The following is an 18,678-nucleotide window of genomic DNA, read 5'->3' as shown; positions in this document are numbered from 1 at the left end:
CATGCAACCTAGTGTTACGTCATCTCACTTTTGATAATTATATTCCCTAAGGTAATTTGAAATCCTGCGGTGGATCACATAAGCAAGAAGGGGTCTGCATGCATGTCCACACAGGTTGTTGTACACCTATAATGCATAGTCATCATTGACAGACTCTGCTGCATTTGAACAGGTCAGACATATGCCTCGGCCATAAACCCTCACTCACACAATTCAATAGAAACCGTAATGAGTGTGTGTGACACGGATGACCTAGGCCAGGCATCACTGCAGTGGCTGGCCTTTTCACAAGCATACAGATGTGACCTAAGGTCTGTGAAGCAGCAGCACAGTTTGGCAAAGATGACAACTGTGTACTTGGACAAAGCAGAGTTCACACACATGCAATGATTGAGGTAACATGTATGTATATCTATTTGCCTCACAGCTACCTCACATGTGCTATGCCTACTGATATGTCATACGGTGGTAAAAACAAAACCCCCAACACAATGACCAACACTGTTGCACACACGCACCAAGTGCAGGATTCAAACCCCTACCTACCTACTTCATGATACTAGAGGAGTACGCATTAACACGACGCACTATACACATTACTGGAGATTCTTCTTTCCACAGGTATATTTGTAGGATGGTGACATCATCAGACTTGACAAAGATTGGTTTAACAACTTTAATGTATTTTACTACTCTCCTAAAAGGTTGCTCCTTCCCAAGGAGGCCACACACAAACACACTTTTCAAATGCAGGATTCAAACCCCTACCTAATTGCTCCATGATATTAGATGAGTACACATTAACATGACGTGCTATGCACATTACTGGGTGTTCTTTATTCCACAGGTATATATGTAGGATGGTGACATCATCAGACTTGACAAAGAATGGTTTACCACTTTTAAGGTGTCTGACTACTCTCCTAAAAGGTTGCTCTTTCCCAAAGAGACGACACAAACTCATACAGTTGTCAAGTGCAGGATTTAAACCCCAACCTAACTACTTCATGATACTAGAGAAGTACGCATTACTATGATGCGCTATGCACATTATTGGGTGTTCTTTCTTCCACAGGTATATATGTAGGATGGTGACATCATCAGACTTGACAAAGAATGGTTTACCACTTTTAAGGTGTCTGACTACTCTCCTAAAAGGTTGCTCCTTCCCAAGGAGACCACACACAAACACACACAGTTGTCAAGTCAGGATTCAAACCCCTATCTAACTACTTCATGATACTAGAGGTGCATGCGTTAACATGACACGCTATGCACATTACTGGGTGTTCTCTATTCCACAGGTATATATGTAGGATGGTGACATCATCAGACTTGACAAAGAATGGTTTACCACTTTTAAGGTGTCTGACTACTCTCCTAAAAGGTTGCTCCTTCCCAAGGAGACCACACACAAACACACACAGTTGTCAAGTGCAGGATTCAAACCCCTACCTAACTACTTCATGATACTAGAGGAGTACACATTAACATGGCACGCTATACACATTACTGTGGGTTCTCTTTTCCACAGGTATGTTTGTAGGATGGTGACATCATCTGACATGACAAAGATTGGTTTAACACTTTTAAGGTGTTTTACTACTCTCCTAAAAGGTTGCTCCTTCCCAAGGAGACCACACACCACACACTTGTCGAGTGCAGGATTCAAACCACCACCTAACTACTTTATGATACTACAGAAGTACGCATTTACACACCGCACTATACACATTACTGTGAGTTATCCTTTCCACAGGTTTATTTGTAGGATGGTGACATCATAGGACTATACAGAGTGGGTTACATTAGGTGACATTAGGTGGGCTACATTGAAGGAATGTCTAAACACCTTGGCCATGTGTTCATCAAAGGGGAGTTTACTATCTACCTGTGTCCCCAGGGCCATAATGACTTTCTCCGTACATACTGGATTACCACCTATGTGGTAATTTGTGTGCACTTTGTTGTACCCAAATGGGATGACTATGCATTCTTTGGCATTCAGCTTCAGGGCATTGTTTTGACACCAGGTATCTGTCTCTGTAAGACACTTCTGGAGGATGTCTGTGTTAGCCGTACAGTTGATTATGGACCACAGTTACCATTCATCTGCAGAACTGTTCAGCCATACACCTCCCATGCTTGCCTGTACCTCTGAGCAGTATCTAATGAACAGGTGGGGTCCCAGGACCAAGACCTGTGGGATGCCATTTGTGACTGGCTTAGAGTTGGACATGGCACCAGCAACTCTGAACATGTGTGTTTGATCTGTGAGCCACCTGGCCACCCATCCTGTGACATAGCTGTTAATGTTCCAGCTGGTATGCTTGTCCATGGTGACAGAGTGGGGAATGGTGTGGAAAGTCCTTTGTGTGGTCCGGGTGGCCTGTGTGGACTACTTTCACCTCCATCTATGTCCTTGGTACGCTTGTGTCTGGACAATGAATGTAGGTGAGGGTCTAGTTCCTCATGGGCCTAGTGTAGGACGCAGCCTGGGACACCATCCAGTCACATTGATGCTGTGTTCTTAGCTTTGGTGAGGGCTGTCTTTACCTGGATGTCCATGATGTCTGGGGCTCTGCATCCTTCTGTGATGGACACAGGCCCTTTTGGGGATGATGAGGGGGAGTGTACACTGAACTTGTCCCCCTGGATGTGTGCAATGAAAGTTGGTTTGTTGTTTTTCTTTCCTATTATCAGTAGCTGACAGCATATTTGGAAGTTGACACCTACATGTCTGGTATAGCTACCGAAGGCTTTGTGGTTGTTATTCTTACATTCCTTGGCTATTTGTCTTTTGAAACTGTCCTTGGATTTTTTATGAGCGATCATTGTTTCCCCCTGATAATGATCAGTGCTGCCTTTCCTTTAGTGAAGTTGGCTCTATCATGTGTTTGTTTCCTCCTTCTGTTGTCTAGCTTATTTATGGGCAACAGCCACATGATTGTTGTCCTATTTTTGGAGGACTGCATCTTGGTTTTATTTGTGATGTCTCATTCCATGCATCCCTGTAGATGATCATAGGATGCACTTGTAAATGATTCTGCAGATTGTATACCATTATCCTATAGCAAGAGTGCTTTGGAACGCTCCACTTTGGTCTTGGGAAGTGTGCAGTTTGCTTTTGCAAATGTCTTCACAGTGGTTTCATTGACTGGGTGGGGGTGCCGGATGTGGATGTCCAGTGTGAATACTTCATGATCTGATATTACCAGCGAGGGGTTTATCTCTGTAGTGGAACACTGGTACCCCATGTTGGTGATGATCATGTCCAGTATGTTGTCACCTCTAGTGTGCATGGTGACCAGCTGTTCCAGGGTGTTAGGGTTTTTAAACTCTAGGAAACATTGGGTGAAGTACGTTGTACATGACTAATTCCACCACTCACTGTTTGGGTAGTTGTAATCTCCTCATATAATGGTGTTTGATAGGACCTTTATACTTTCCACTGTTCTCCAGAATACTGAGTGAGGTTCCTGAGACAAGGTACATGAGCTGTAGCAGGCTACAATGTGATGGGCAGCTTTGGCCAATGTTAGTTGCACTTGCATGGTCTCCTAGGCCTCATGCTGTGCCACTAACCTGAAGGTGTGGGTATCCATAAGGTAAATGGGTACACCCCTTCCTTTTGTATTTCACTTGTGGTTTTGGGTCCACAGGTCGGAGAGATTGTGAGTGTTTTACGTGGAGCATATCCAACAGCTCTGTGTTTGACATAGCTTTGTATGTTAGGCAGTGAACACCTCTGAGTAGGCGATATGCAAGGGAGTATGGATGGAGCATTTTGAGATGGTCTGTGTATGGCATGTAATTCAGGCCACTAATGCTCTTTGTGAGGTATGGCTGCTGGCCTTCCAGTTGTTGTAGTTGTCTTGTGAGGTACATAGCAGCAGTGGTCTTGTACTCTATTATAGTTCTAGTGAGTGATGAGTAGAGGAGAACATTGTCCTCTTCTATTCTGCATGTGACACATTTTGTGATGAGGTGTGCCACATAGGAGGGTTTCCTGACTACTGTGGGAATGTGATTATCACAGTTGTATCCACTGTCCACCTGTGACCAAGGGTCTCTTGTCACACTTTCAGTGTGAAGTATACTACAGCCTCTGTTGTAGTTCTTGGCTACTGAGTTTTTAACTAAGGGGATGACAATGCACCTTTTGGCATTGAGCTAGAGCCCATGGCTTTGACAGCAGCCATCTGTCTCAGTGAGGCCCTTTTGTAGGATGTCCACATCTTTTGTGTTTACAATTATGGCTCCTAGTTTGCAGTCCTCTGGAAACTTCAGCAGCCACAGACCGGCCATGTTAATGTTTACTTCAGGGAGGTAGATACTATGCAGCCTGGGAAGTTATCTGGTCCTATGGCTGCTGTGATACTGGCTTTGGAGAGTGTTTATTACTTGTGCGGCCATGATAACAGCAACTTTGCAGTCTTCCTTTATAGAGATGTGCTCTTTCATGGGTGAGATGCATGGTAAAGTTAACAGTGATCCTATCTGCCAGGATGTTGGCTATATCAGTTGGCTCTGTACATTTACTGCCATTGAGCTATAACTCAGAACAGATCTGAGTGTAACCATGACATGGACCTGTCTGTTGGGCAGAGATCTCCTGAGTAGACAGTATGCAACGGAGTACAGATTGGATTACATTCAGTCTTGTTGCATGGGGCAACTATTTGAGGCCAGTAATCCTCTTGTTAAGGTACTTCATTGGTCTTTCTAGCTGCTGAACGTGCCTAGTCGGATTCATCGCCAGTGTGTTGTGGTACTCTCTGACAGGTCTGATGACTGCTGAGTAGTGGGAACCTCCTTTCACCTACATGCACAGACCTTGGCAGTTTGTGTGTACACATAGCATGGTTTTCAAACCACTTTGTGAATGTGTTTCTGGAAGTTGGGATGACTATCCACATTTGTCCATAGATCCCTTATTATCACATCCATATTTAGCCTAAGTGTGTGAGCATGCCCAGTATGACCTTTCAGTATGTTGCTGCCTGTCATTTGCTTTGTTTCTTTAAGTGTGTGAGCATGCCCAGTATGACCTTTCCGTATGTTGCTGCCTGTCATTTGCTTTGTTTCTTTAAGTGTGTGAGCATGCCCAGTATGACCTTTCAGTGTGATGCTGAATGGAATCCACTACATTTGTTGGAGTGTGTGAGCACCCGGTATAGACATTTATACTATATGTGTATGGAAACCTAGTTGTATTTTTACAGCAGGGCTCACCTTTGTGTCATAGATCAACAGGGATCATGCTGTGGCTGCAGGGCTTCCATGCAACACTTTGCATAGACTTATCAACATTTCTACATACAGAGGTGACAGCTATTCTTTGTACATTTCTACCTGGGGGCACACCTGGTTGTTACTGTGGGTGTACATAGGATGTGGGTTTCACCTGACACTTATACACATTTGCTATGCCTGCACTGCTATGTACAGGACACCATTTCAGTCTGTACTGTTGCCTATCATAGTGTCTTGTGGCATACTACTGTACTACAGATGTTAGCGTCCAATGTCACATATATTACACTGCGACTTCATAGCCTACACAACCCACATCACACCACCTAGCCTGATGTTCTCTGTCTGCATAGGCATGTGGGGGAGGTTACCCATTTGCCTCTTTAGGGGCATGATACTGCATTCCTTTGTGTTTGCATTAGTGTACAATTGTCCTGCTGTGTCTTTGCCACTGAAATGCTATCATGGCTCAGTGGTTCAGTACTGTGACTATAGTGCACAGTATCCTGGGTTCAAGCCCTGTCATTGCTTTTTATTTTCATGCTGGGCAGACCAGACTGCTTAAGGAACAGTAATGCAGATATGAGCATGTTTAACTGACTTTGGTCAGCTTTGGCCAACCTTGGGCAACATTGCTCAATGTTGCCCGATGTTGCAATAGTTGGCATGAGCAATTTTGTTTACATATACTAGATATTGGTAGAAGCTGCTTAGCACTGCTTGATATTGCTTAGAACATGGCAATCATGCCTCAGGTGGTGCCGCAGGGCTGCCTGTGTCGGATGCACATTCTACACTCCCTATACATGTTTGGGAACAAGTAGTGTCAAGTTAGGCATCCCTATTATTTTATGTGCGAGTCAGAGGGAGGTATCATTTCAAGTTTCCTACTGAGCCAGTGTATGTGCTATGTGTTGCCTCTTTGCCAAGGCCAAGGCATACTGGGCATGCCTCCTTCTGCCTACTGGGGCAGGCTCAGGTTGTTCCTCCTCTGAGTCATGCTGTGCCTGTGCAGGGCTTGGAAATGGTGGGGGGCTGTTTGGCCCTGCCCCATGCTGTTCCTGCTGCAGCTGTTTTCGCAGGATCATATTGTGTAGCATGGCACATACCATGACAATTTGGGTACATGTAGTTGGTGAGTACTGCAAGGCTCCACCAGATGTGTCCAGGCAACGGAACAGTGACTTGAGCATCCCAAACACACGCTCAATTACATTTCATGTTTGTGCATGTGCCTCATTATGGAGTTCTTGTTCAGGTGTGTGTGCATTTCTGATGGGTGTCACCAGCCACGGCTCCAGTGCATATCCAGCATCCCCCACTAGGTGACCGTCAGGGATGTCCCCATTGGCAAATGTCTGGTACAGCTGCAACAGATGCCAGATATGGGAATCATGGTAGCTTCCAGGGCAGCCAGCACACACATTCAGTATTATGCCCTGAGCATCACACACGACCAGGAAGTTGATGGAGTGAAAGCCCTTGCAGTTGATGTAGGCCCTAACCCGCTCTTTGGCTGGTGCTTTGATGTGTATGTGCGTGCAGTCAATTGCACCCACTACCTCAGGGTATTCTGCTATTTGATGGAAGAGACGCATGTTGCTGGCCAAAACCTCACGGGAATTGGGGAAATATACATGATCACCTACATGTGCTGACATGACATTCAGGAACTGGTGCAGTACCCTGGATGCTGATACCTGTGAAATCCCCATCATATCACCAGTTGGTCTGGAAGGTACCTGTTGCTAGTATTCTTAGGCCAACACATCCCTTGGTTTCCACTGGGATGGGTTCCCCTCTGTTGGTTCTGTGTGTGAGGCGTGGCCTGCACAGCTCAACAATTTGCTGCAGGAGCTCTCTGTCCACTCTATAGCGCTCCACTATCTCCAGCTCATGTAGCCCCTGGTAGGTTACCCTGGGTCTGTACACTCTTCTCTGTCTCCTCACTGTGGGTTGCTCAGCAGCATTTGCAATGGCACCACCCTCAGCATCTTGCACATGTCGCCTTATAATAGCAATGGCAGCCCCTAACATTTTTCTGTCTCAGTTAGGCTTTTTAAGTTTTCACTTCTCTTTGTAGACTGCAGTGTTGCAGTGTTTCTGAGAAAAACATGGGGGAATGTTGTTTGCAGAGTTTTAAGTGCTGGGCTGGGCTGGGCTAGTGTACTGCCTGTGTAATTGGCTGATTCTGATTGATTTCACCTGGCAGCTCTGCTAGTTCTCCTTGGTTAACTTCCTACTACTTCCCTTCCTTCCTTTTCCCATTTCTGTTTCCACAGGGGGCAGCGCCGTGCAAACAAGCGCAAACACGCGCACACGAGCGCACACGCACGCACACAGGCTTACACAGGCTTACACGGGCTTAGGCGGGTGCACATTCATGCATACAGGCTTAGACGGCCTTACACAGGCTTACACAGGTGCACACATGTGCACACAGGCTTAGACGGGTTTACAGGCACGCACACAAGCGCACACAGTGTAAGCAGCTTTGCAAGAAACTTCAGTGATAGCCATAGCATACACCTTCGGTTTCTGGGTTTCAGTTTAGACAACTGTGGACACGCCTCTTCCAGTCCTGAGTAACTCACAGCTATCACATGCCACTCTGCTCCAATAAGATTAGAGTCTTTTTGAAACATACCCCCTCATGATGTCACCTATTTTCTACTCTGTTACTGCCCTAATCCTACTCTTACACTCTACGGACATGGTTCACATAGCAGGAAATTTGGGATTCACTATCCTTATCCTCTTTTGCATAGGATTGCCTACTAATGCTTGGTTACATCTCTCAGACTGAGCTTCCCCCCATAGCAACCACTACTCAGTAGCCATGTTGTCTTCAGCCTGCCATTCACCTGCATGGCAGATGAATATTTTGAATAAAATCCCTATTTGTGGCTTTTATTTTTTGTTTTTCTGGTTTTTACAGCTCCACAAGTTTGCGAGGCGCTGCGCTATGCTTAAACATCGGAGATCGAGGAAAAAAAATGCATTTTTTTTTTATTTTGCAATGGATAAAAATGCCAACGGCCATATATTTGGTCATTGGCATGCTTCCTCAACTGGATGCATCCTTTATTTGGAGCTGTCATGGCTCCGTTTTGCTATTTGCAGAATGGTACTCAGTTGCCAACAGAGTACATTTCTGCAAATAACACTACTCTTACTCAGACAGGTTAGTGTTTCCTGGATTGCAAATTTACCTCATTTGCATAGCTTTCAGCAGCAAATTAGGTAATTTGCATAAACTAACCCTGTCTGTGCAAGAGTCGTTTTAGGAGCTCTCTTGCACGCCCCTGCCAGCTGTTCCTGGATCACTCGGCAGACATGTTGGCTTGCTGGAGTCTTACTCTACTCTTAGACTCCATGCAAGCCTTCGTGAATCCGGCCCATTATCTTTCCTATTTCATAAACTGCCTTCCTCTATGTATAGAAATGTTTCTCTAAACATAACATTGCACAATATCACAAATTGGCAGAAAAACACTTTTACTGAAGTTGGAGGACCTGTGCAGATTTGATAGGAGATGGGAAGGATGGTGTCAAATTTAGGGCAAAAAGATGGGATGTGGAGGAGTCAAAAAAATATTTGTTTCACTCTTCATGAAGCTCTACATCCATAGGCTGCTGCAGTAGGACCATACCTGGTCTCAGTATAAAGCTGAGGCTTGGAACTGTCAAGCCAAGTCTGTCTCTGTGTGACTGCCATACCACGTGCTGGGGAGCAATGTAGGCACATTATAATGACCTGAAATGGTACAAGCCGACATAACTCAACCAGTGGCTGGATGAGTTTAGACCTGCTGACATCCCACAGCTGTGTAAGTATACAGATAAAGCAACTTTAAATATTATAGAAAGCTGTAGATAGCCAGGACTGGCATGCATAATGCTTTCATGTGTCTTTCTCTTCTCTTTGTTTTACAGATCCTTAGGAAATTTCAGCAAACAGGGAGGCACATGCTTAAAGATTAGAAAGACTCAGAGAGGCAAAGGGTATGTATGCAGGACAAATAAACGTGACTGTAATAAAATGAATTGCTCGTCTATACATTACTAGCAACCTAAGCATGTAGATCTTAACTGTAAAAGCAAGCATGCAAGCTTTCTTCTGTAGCTCTTGGTAATTGTATCAGGCAAGTATAGTTGTGTTTTAAGATTTGGTGAGTTCAATTCCTACAAGTAACAAATGCATTCGAATTACAAAAATCTAATTTTTTAATTTTAATTCCAGCAAGATTGACTTTAATGGGGTCTATATTAGAACACCGAACATTCAAAATGTTGAGTGTTCTAATATCGAACCCTACCAATTGAAAATACTAAACATCGAACATTCAGAACAGCAAATTTTTTCCTAGGGAAAAAATTTGCTGTTCCAAAACACATACACACAACACAAGCACACCAAACAAACAGTAATCCACACACATACACCTAAAGTCTTACACGTAACCCTACACTAAACTATACGTACATCACTAACTATCCACTTACCTTAACCCAAACCCTAACCCTAAGGTCTGTCACTATCGCACACTCACCTCACCCACGCCCTAACCTAACTCACCTACCCCACCTAACCCTCATATCCACACAATCGCACACTTACATGACCCGCGCCCTAACTCACCTAACCCGCCTTAACCCTCATGTCCACACAATTGCACACTTACCTGAACCCGACCCGTAACTTTCCCCCAGAGCGCTGAAAATACTGAAGCAACAGAAACGGACAACCAAATTCTTTCCCTAGGAAAAACTTTAGTTGTCTGTTTCTTTGACATTTTCAGCATTCGCTGAAAACAGGTCGATATTAGAACACTCGACATTTTAAATGTTCGGTGTTCTAATATAGGCCCACTTTAATGCCATGTTGCTAACTGAATCTGTACTATATTTAAAAACATATATGCAATATCTGCATATAGCAAGGATTACTTGTTATAATTCATAATCCTATTTTGTAATGGGAAAGGTATTTTATTACAATAAATATACTTTTATTAGTATAGCTATTATACTAATAAAAGTATATATATTGTAATAAAACATTTGAATGTGACATATAATGGTTCTAATCAACTGTTTTCCTTTTTGTCTCACCCTGCCCCTTATCTCTATTTTTTTATAAATGGGAGCAAACTATTCTGATGTCATACTTTTCTTCCAATGAACAAAATGCTTTTCAGCAAAGGGAGGTAGGCCAACCACTGCAGCTTAGCCTGCCAACCCTCCACTGACCGTCACACCAACATCCAGCACCTCTGAGACAGAACCTAACAGTACTGCTTCCGCAGCCCATGCACTACCTGGCCCATCCACATCAGGTAGCATTGCTCTGGCTGCTGTTGATGACATCTCCCACAGGATCTGCCAAGGATGGCGTGAGGTAATACAAACTGCCATTGCTGGCCGCCTCAGCTCGCTGGAGAGGTTGCTCGTTAGAATGCAAGAAAGACCCTCATTTCAAGCAGTCTCAAAGAGAACTGAGGAAGACAACAGTGATGACAGTTCTGAGGCTGAAGACTAGATTCTCACTGTTCCCATGATTGATGGGCATGTGCCTATAATGTCCCTAACCTATTCACGATCATAGTGTTTCCCAAATGTTTGTGTCCATCGCCATCACTGTGTCTGTCTTGTTTGCCTGATTGCCTGTACCTGCTTCCTCACCTACCCTACATACCTGATTCTGACATTCCTATGTCATTTCCCCAACATTCCTCTCTTTTTGAAATGCCAAAAAAAAAAAAAATTGGGCAGCTGCCCCCCCCCCCCCAAAAAAAAAAAAATGTCCTATACATAGCTCTCCACTTTGCATATTTGAGTTCTTGACACACTTGATTTGGTTCATCCATCTGTATTGTGGTGACAGTCCAAACTCATCCAATGTTCAATACATTTTCACATTACAGTGCTAAAGAAGTGGATAGCTATGGCTCCTTTTTAATTCCGTCCTGCAGATTCCTTTATTACTTCTCCTTTGTTCTTCCTGTGCTTGCCCACAATTTCACCTCTTTCCTATCTATCCCATTTTCACACCTTTAATCTGGTTGAAAAATAGAATCACACACCACGCACACATGGTCAGAAATGGCCCATAATAAAGCCTTCACATTTTTCCTCTGCATTTGCACAGAGTTTGGCATCACACACCAATACCGACTGGTGGTGAATAGCTCTATATGTTCTATGTCGTAACCTGGTGAGTTTTTGCCATCAGCCACACTAGTCCATTTACCAAAATGTAAATTCCTATGTGGAGTGTTGACATAGCACTTAATTGAAGTTTTTTTTTTTTTGACAATAGCTTCAAGGACTCAATTCCAGAAGCATCTCTCATCATTCCCTGGTGTGATGATTCATGTGTATGATGTATTTAATAACCCACATATTAAAATCTGTCACAGTTATGATTTGTCTAGGAGCTATATACTGCCCAAAAATGAGTATCTGAAGCGACATCCATACCCACTGCTATCACATATTTAACTAACCTTGCTCTGCTTGTATAAGCCTGTTGTCCTTCTTCTAAGCCTTCTCTACCCTTGTGTCACTCGCTTCATGCTACACAGCATGTAATGTTTGTTAATAATAATAACAGACCAAAAATAATCATTAATGTGCCATTAAACAAAACAGTGCTAGATGTATGTTCATCTCTTCTTGTTTCATCCCATCACTCCAACTCCTCTTTATATGTGTGTGTATCTATTAGGTTGATGGATGGTGTCGGCAAACTGACTTGTCCAGGATATATGGCCATACACAAATAGTTAACATATCTGCTAAGTCATAATAATCATTTCATAGGTTCATAGGTTCATGGGTAGGTACTAGGCTATCAGCCCTAGGGCCTATATAAGCCTAGCCAAAAGGTACCCTGGCTTTTGCAACCCAAGAAAATTATTTTTCTGTGCCCCTGTCAAGCAGAGCCACAGAAGTGATCCTCGGGGTGAATTTCCTATCTCCCATCCAATCATCAAGATTTTACTTGAAGAGTGCTAATGAGGAGCTTTGTTTGATATAGATAGACAGTTTGTTCCAGAGTATGGGAAGTCTCTGGGAGAGGAATCTATCCCTCCAGCATGTTCTGTTTATTGTGGTGACAAGGTTTAGGTCTCTAGAGCAGTCTTTCTTTCTTTCTCAAGTATCATGTAGTTCGGAGGGATTGGGATTTCTTTAAGTGGAGCATGTCCAACAGCTCTGGGTTTGACATAGCTTTGTATGTTAGGCAGAGATTGCCTCTGAGTAGGCGATATGCGACAGAGTAAAGCTGGAGTTTTTTGAGACAGTCTGCATAAGGCATCTGTTTGAGGCCAGTAATCCTGTTTGTGAGGTATTTCTGTGGCCTTTCCAGTTGTTGTAGATGTCTTGTGAGGTACATACAAAAAGGGCATTGTACTCTATAATGGGTGTAATGAGTGATGAGTAGAGGGGAACAATGACCTCTTTTTTCCTGAATGAGAAACCTTTTGTGATGAAGTGTGCCACGTAGAAAGATTTCCAGACTACTGTGGTGATGTTATTATCAAAGGAGAGGCTACTGTCTACCTGTGTCCCGAGGTCTCTTATACTTTTGGTGTTAAGTAGACTACCGCTTATGTGGTAGTTCATGGGTACGAGTTTTTACCAAAAGGGATGACAATGCACTTTTTGGCATTTCAAAAGATGTACTACCCCTTATCATTTCTAGAAAGCTGCACATACAATTAAATTATTATTTGCAGTGAAGCCTGCAACACAGCTAATAGCTGTGCAACTGTATAGGGTAGGCATTAATGATAAAAATTGTGGAAGACACATACTCTACTGTAGTCACTGTTTGTTACATTTTCTTAGCTAATACCATCCTGACATCATCTGCAAAAAATGCAAAAAGAATAATCTGAATTTGAACCCTGTGATATCTGTGCTCAGAGAAGGAATTCACTGTTCTTACACCTGGTGCCACAGAGAATCTAGGCAGCAAATGTATTGTTTTACACTCAGTACTATCCAGAGTGCTGATGGTCATGCATCACCGTTTAGCCTGTTTATGCCGAGTGAGGCAAACCAAATCAAAAATTACTATTTTTTCCATTTAAATAGAGAACTGGTTTTGCTCGTCTCTTAACTCCATGGAAAAGGAAAAGGTAATATCAACAGCTCCTAATGTAATGAAAGTTATGACACAACATTTCTGATGTAAACTACAGGGTCAATATTAGAAGAACCTTTTTACAGAAGCTCGTAGTTCATATGGTCGAGACCGTATGACTGTTTCCGAAAACTAGAACTTCAAAAAAAAAAAGAAAAACACAGAAAAAGACAAAAAAACTACCTTTTTTATGTTTTTGCAGGAGTCAAGCCCTCCGGCACCCCTCACACCCCTTGAAAAGTATACATACCAACTATGAGATTGCACTATAATGGGGAAAAGGGTACATTTCGTGATCCTCACTGTACAGCAATCTCCATTCAAAAGCTTTGGGTTTTCAAAAACTCGATCATATGGTCTCAACCAAATGAATTTTGAATTTGTGAAAACTCAATCATCTGATAGGGACCCAAACTACAGTATGAACAGCATAGTATTTGTCAGACATGACTTTGTAGGTCAAGCAGAGATCGTCTCTAAGTAGGCAATAAGAGACAGGGTATCACTGGAGTTTTTTGAGTTTGTCCATATAGGGCATGTGTGTAAGGCCTAAGATCCTCTTAGTGAGGTATTTTTGTGGCCTTTCCAGTTGTTGTAGGTGTCTAGTGATGCACATGCCAAATGGGGTGTTGTATTCTATAATAGGTATAATGAGAGATGAGTAGAGAGGGATTATGACCTCTTTCTTCCTGGATGAGAAAACTTTTGTAATGAGATGTGCCACATAGAAGGACTTTCTGACTACAGTGGCATGTGGGTATCAAAGGAGAGGTTGCTGTCAACCTCTGTCCCCAGGTGTCTTATCACACCATCGGTGTTTAGTGTACTACTGCCTATGTGGTAGTTCATGGGCACTGAATTTTTCCCAAAGGTCATGACAATGCACTTTTGGCATTGAGTATAAGGCCATGGTTCTGGCACCAGTCATTGGTGTCTGTGAGGCCTTTTTGTAGAATGTCTACATCAGTTGGAGAATCAATAATGGCTTCCAGTTTGCAATCATCTGCAAACTTGATCAGCCAGAGTTCCTTTGTGTTGGCTTGAACTTCAGAGAAGTAGATGCCAAACAGGAGAGGACCTAGGAATGATCCTTGTGGGACACCACTTGTAACTGGTCAGTAGTCAGATTTGGAGTCCAATACTTTCACAGTGTGGGTTCTATCACTGAGCCAGTTGGCAACCCATCTTATTACACAGGGGTCTATGCCTAGTTTAATGAGTCTATCTAGGATTCCTGAGTGAGTGATGGTGTGGAAGACCTTGGCAAGATCTAGGTAGGCTGTGTGAACTACCTTGCCCTCATCCACAACTCTGGTAACAGACTCAATGAAGTCTATCAGGTTGAGCAGGCATGATCTACCTTTCACAAACCCATACCGTGTGGGGTCCAGAGTTTGGAAATTCCCTATGTCCTTATTTATCAGGTCCATGATGATGCGTTCCATAGCCTTGCATATTAGACTCATCAAGCTAATGGGGCGGTAGTTCCCAGGGTCTGTAGTCACTCCCGCTTTGTGAAGTGGGATGACCATAGCAGTGCACCATTCGGTAGTAACAAAGCCTGAAATTAGGCTGTGATTGAACAGGGTACTCAGGTGTGGTGCCAGTTTACTTTGTAATTCATGTAGAACACAGCCAAGGATATTATCATGTCCCATGGAAGCTGTATTCTTGGCTTTGGACAGTGCATTTTTTACCTGTGTAGCCATGATAATAGGGACTTGGCATTCCTCAGGTATTGTGAGAGGCCCTTTAGGGGGTGACAACATGGTAAAGTTCGCACTGAACCTGTCAGACATTGTGCTGTAACTCAGAGCAGATCTGAGCATTGCCATGTAGATTCATGACAAAACTATAGAATGCCTTGTGGTTATCTTTAGAATCTGCAGCAATTTTGTTTTCATAGCTAGCTTTAGAGGATTTCATGATGGATCTCAGTTTTTTGCTAAGGCTAACAAAGGAGTTTTTCCATTCTTGGGACTTCACCCTTTTCTGCAACAGTTTTTTATTTCTGTTGTAGAGGTTGTTTATGGTGAGGGACCACCAGATTGACTTCTTTTTTTTGAGGAGAGAGTCTTGGTTCCGTTTGGTATGGCCCATTCCATGCACTTGTGTATGTGCTCATACAGTGCATTGGTGTATGATTCAGCAGTCATGCACCTATTTTCCATTGCATGGGTGTCATGAAGTTAGCCACCTCTGTTTTTAGAAGCCCAAAATTGGCTTTGGAGAAGTTTTTTATGGTGGTTTGCTTTAGGGGGTGAGGGTGGGATGTAGATATCCATGGTGATTAGCTTGTGATCAGAGGAGTTGATTACTGGTGTACAGCAACGATCACCCATGTTAGTAATGACCAGGTCAAGGATGTTTCTATCCCTGCTGGGGCTAAGAATGAGTTGGTCCAGGTCACTGGAATTAATGAATTCTAGAAAACGTCGAGCAAGTATGTTGGTACATGAGTAATTTTCCCAGTTAATGGAGGGGTAGTTAAAGTCACCCAGTATAAGGGTATTGAGTTGTACCCTAATATTTACCAGTGGGTTTAGGAATGTGGGATGGGAGTCTTGGGACATGGTGGGGGATCTATAGCAGGCTACAACCTGGATTGTAGTTTTACTCAGTGTTAGTTGTACCTGAAGTATCTCTGATGCATTATGTTGGGTTACTAATCTGAAGGTGCACATATCCTTTATGAATATGGAGACACCACCGCCTTTAGTGTTTATCATCATTCATGATGGCTTATTTCACCTAGGTTACCATGATGTCTTTAAATATATTTTTATACATTACAATCACAAAAGCAAATCTGAAGTCCAGCCTTAGCACACAAGTCTCGTAGCAGTGTATCCTCTATAAAAAGCATCACAACAATGACAATATCTGTGATGGTGTGAATGTTAAGTATTGTGTTCACCAGCTAGATTAACTAGTTAGGGAGGGGGTCAAATTGCACAACAGTCAACTTGTGTGTGTGCCTGTATGTCTAACTGTTTGCGTGTGTGTTTGCTCAGAAGAGCATGAGTCTTTGTCACAAGTTCCTCACTCAAGTCTCATTCAGAGCAAAATTTGACAGTGGTACATGACTGTGTGTGTGTGTGTGTGTGTGTGTGTGTGTGTGTGTGTGTGTGTATGTGTGTGTGTGTGTGTGTGTTGTCTTTCAGCTTTTCCCAGTTAGGGGTCGCCACAGCAGAACTCTGGTCCGCTAATGATTGGCAGTAAATTTCCATGGTGCTGAGTTGCCAGCTCGATGCCCAACCTTCAAAGAAGGCACGCCCATTCATGCATGTCTTTCAGAACGCCACTCGACCCACGGGGAGGACATGCAGACTCCACACACTAGCATATGACTACACAGCAATTTTATACAGTCTTTCCAACATCTTTTTCTTACCATACACTGATCATGTCATCTGCTATAGAGTGCTCACTGACATAAAAAATAAATCAGATGTGCTGTGGTGCTAGCATTATGTGCTATGTTTTCTAGGTAGGAAGGAGTTCTAATCTCACTGCAGTCAACTTTGCCTATGTTCAGTCAACTCACATTATAAAGGCAATTTTTCCCCAATAAACATCCTTATTAAACCATCACATATGATACAGGCAATCCCACATCCACACAAATGAAAAATAAACATTGACACCACCAGAGTTGCAAACACCATACATCACATACACCACTGAAATAACTGTAGTTGCAAAAACTATATATCTAGCCAGTCTTTGGAGCAGCATGTGAGGCACTCCTGCCAACATCTTCTTTTCATTATACACTGATGATATCTTCTACTATAAAGTGTTTGCTGACAGTGTAAAACATTAGACTTGTGCTGTGATGCTAGCATTAAGTATTGTGTTCTCTAACTTGTGTAACTAGGTAAGTAAGAGTTCTAATCTAATGGCAGCCAACTTGTGCGTGCTTGTTTCGCCAACTCTCATTCTGGAGACAATTTTTGAGCAGCAAGTGAGACACATCTACCAACATCTTATTCTCACTATACAATGATGAGGTCATCTGCTATAAAGTATTCTCTGACAATATAAAAGTCAGACTTGTGCTGTGGTGCTAGCATTAACTGCTGTTTTCTCTAGCTTGTGTAACAAAGTAGGTAGGAGTTTTAACCTTAGTGCAGTTAACTTTTGGGTGTTTAGTCAACTTTTATTCTGGAGACAGTTTTAGAACAGCATGTGAGACACTCTTACCAACATCTTCTTCTCATCATACACGGATGATGTCATCTGCTATAATGTGTTCTCTGACAATATAAAAGGCAGACGTGCCATGGTGCTAGTGTTAAGTACTGTGATCAATAGCTTCTGTAACTAGATAAGTAGGGGTTCTTCTCACTGCAATCAACTTGTGCGTGCATGTGTTCATTCAACTATCAGTCTGGGACAATTTTAGAACACCATGTGAGTTCAAAGCTATGTCAGTCTCTCCTCCAAACATCTTCTTCTTGACATACAATGATGATGTGACCCCCCTATAAAGTATCATCTGACAGTGTTATACTCAGATGTATCTGTTGGCATGGAACATTAACTACTGTGCTTTTTAGCTTGTGTAGCTGTATACTGTGGGGTTCTAATCCCACAGCAGACAACTTGTGTGTGTGTGTGTGTGTGTGTGTGTGTGTGTGTGTGTGTGTGTGTGTGTGTGTGTGTGTGTGTGTGTGTGTGTGTGTGTGCTAATTGAAATATGAGTATGGAGGCAATTTTACCCTGAAATGTCACTCCATATCTATGTCAGACACACCTGCCAACATCTTGGAGATTACATTCTATATATAATTGTGTTGCTAGTCACAAGGAGTATTCAGGTGTAAAGAGAACCAAAAGTTTTGTCTAGGAAAATCTTTGGAAACATGAATTTTTACTGAGAACAAGTTTATTACTTATGTCTTAAGTGTTTTGTCATTTTTATATGTTGATGAGGTATGTGAACGTTTTGTATTAATTTCAAAGGAAGTGATGTAATTAAATGTATTATTGGTTCCTTTTAGTTGGATATAAAAAGGGACTGTGTAGTGAAATTTGTTAATCTGATGAAGTCTTCACCCCAGGGATCACGTCAGTCGCCCTGCTAGACAGGGGTCCAGGAAAGTAAATAATGTGGGAAGAAATAGCCAGGGAATTGTTATGGCTAGGCTTGTATAGGCCCTAGGGCTGATAGCCTAGTACCAACCTATGAACCTATGAACCTATATGAAGATGAAAGTGCTAAATAAATACTGTGATTTTGGAAAAATCAATGCTGTATGGTTTGA

Source organism: Protopterus annectens, chromosome 4.part0 (genome assembly GCF_019279795.1).
Source record: "Protopterus annectens isolate FY-2018-M chromosome 4.part0, PAN1.0, whole genome shotgun sequence".
Taxonomy (NCBI): Eukaryota; Metazoa; Chordata; order Ceratodontiformes; family Protopteridae; genus Protopterus; species Protopterus annectens.
The sequence above is the reverse complement of the archived record's forward strand: the minus strand, read 5'-3'. Positions refer to the sequence as shown.